We start from the raw sequence: 2,136 nt of genomic DNA, 5'->3' as shown, positions 1-2,136 counted from the left end.
TCTCCTCTGCGGAGCTTTGTGGAGATTTCTCACGCGAAACAGGTACTTTGTACTTGAAAGAGACTTTGTTTGCTTTTAAAAAGACTTACGACACTTTATATCACTTTTCAGTGATATCTCTACATTTACTTATTGCATCTTTGATCGTTTTGACCTGCATTTAACCAGATAAATATTATATATTTTTCTAAACACTGTGAGGTGTATTTTTGTGTGCCATATGGTGGTATTGTATGTGCAAATACTTTACACATTGCCTTCTAAGTTAAGCCTGACTGCTCAGTGCCAAGCTTCCAGAGGGTGGGCACAGGGTAGTTTGGATTGTGTGTGACATACCCTAACTAGAGTGAGAGTCCTTGCTTGGACATAGGGTAACCTGACTGCCAACCAAAGACCCCATTTCTAATAATAACCATTTTAAATAAAGCTGATTTGATGTGCAGATTAAACATATGAATTCAACATTTCTTTCATGTTTTCACATTCCTTTTCAGTGGGCTGGCTGGCCAACCAACAACAAAGTAGGACCCCGAGCACAGAAGAAAATCCATGACAGAAAGGCTGGCATGACAGCTGTCTATCATCAATGAGGAGGAGGAAGCAACACAAGTGGGGTGAAAGTGTCTACCCAGAAATAAACAAGATCGGACTCCAAAAGAGTTTGAGCAGAGGCTCTAGAGCCAGCTATCAGGGTGAGGGATGTGGAAACCACCAGCTCGGAGGAGGTAGATATTGGGTCTCCTCCTGGCCATGAGGAGGATCCACCAGTGGTCTCCAAAGATTAGGACCCACCACAATCTATGTCTGCACCAACCTCCCCTCCGCATCTCCATAGGCCCCATAGCACCTGGGCCTCCAACTGCACCCAGTGCACAGATTTTATCACTCCTTTGAATGCCTGCCCAGAACAGCATCAGCATTCAAATGACACTTTAGCCCCCTACAACTCAGAACTCTCATTTGTAGCCCACTCTCTTCTCCCAAACGTTGTCTCATTGGCTGCTCTCAAGGCGGTCCTGAGGCCAATTGGAGAGGTTCAGGGATAAATCTCTTGGGATATCCAATACTTAGTTGGAGAAATCCAAGCACTGCAAGAGTTGTCGCTGAACAGCTATGAACATTAAGTGGACCCATGACCTTCTTGATAGCAGGTCTAATGTGTAATCTGCTTCCCCAATCTTCCCTATCTCCTGTTGTCAAGTTTCCAAGTTCAAATGTCATATTTGATTCCTAGGCTACTCCTGTGTCTCCATCTTCTTGGGGGATGTTTGATTCTGCTATGGCTAGCCATTTAAAATCTGCCTCAGATGAGAACATTAACTTTGTCATGGTGCATCTGTGGCTGCTCAGCGAAAGACTGGGGACTGACAATCCTCAAAATTGATTTTGGAGAAAGACTGTTACCCAGCTGTGAATTTGTCTTCTTGGGATGTTCTGTGTGGGGAAATCAATGTCCTCCTCCTCATTCCTTCTCTTTGACTAGTGCCTACTCTTTCTCCTGCTTCTCCTCTTCCATTTGAGTAGTATTGGCCAATGAGATCATTGTTTGGAGGGAAACTGGGTTCTCTCCATGAAGTGCTGAGGTCCCTCACTCATAGATGGTTCAGCATCATTATCTTGACCAATGTTCCCAATAGCTAAAATAGGAAGATATAAACATTTGAAGTACATCAAACAATGTTTTGTGTCTACAGAGTACTTTCATTGGCATTGTTCTGAAAAATATAATAAAGTTAATACCATGTGAATAAAAAAACATATGTATTCAATGTTTTATTAATTTTTTCACATTCCTTTTCAGTGGACCGGGTTGGCCAACCATTATCAAAGAAGGACCCGGAGCACAGAAGAAGATCCATGACAGAAAGGCTTGCATGACAGCTGTTTATCACCAGTGAGGAGGAAGAAGCATTCACACAAATGGGGTGAAAGTGTCTACCCATAAATAAATAAGATCAGTTACCAGTAGAGTTTGAGCGGAGGCTCAAGAGCCTACTATCAGGGTGGGGGATGTGAGCAAAACAGATCAAAGCACACAGTATAACCAACAGTGTGAAATAAGTATTAAGATCTGTAATGCATGAGTTCCGTTGGACAGAAGAAGAAGACGGCATGTCGGTATTCACATCTTTTCTT

Source organism: Pleurodeles waltl, chromosome 10 (genome assembly GCF_031143425.1).
Source record: "Pleurodeles waltl isolate 20211129_DDA chromosome 10, aPleWal1.hap1.20221129, whole genome shotgun sequence".
Taxonomy (NCBI): domain Eukaryota; kingdom Metazoa; phylum Chordata; class Amphibia; order Caudata; family Salamandridae; genus Pleurodeles; species Pleurodeles waltl.
The sequence above is the reverse complement of the archived record's forward strand: the minus strand, read 5'-3'. Positions refer to the sequence as shown.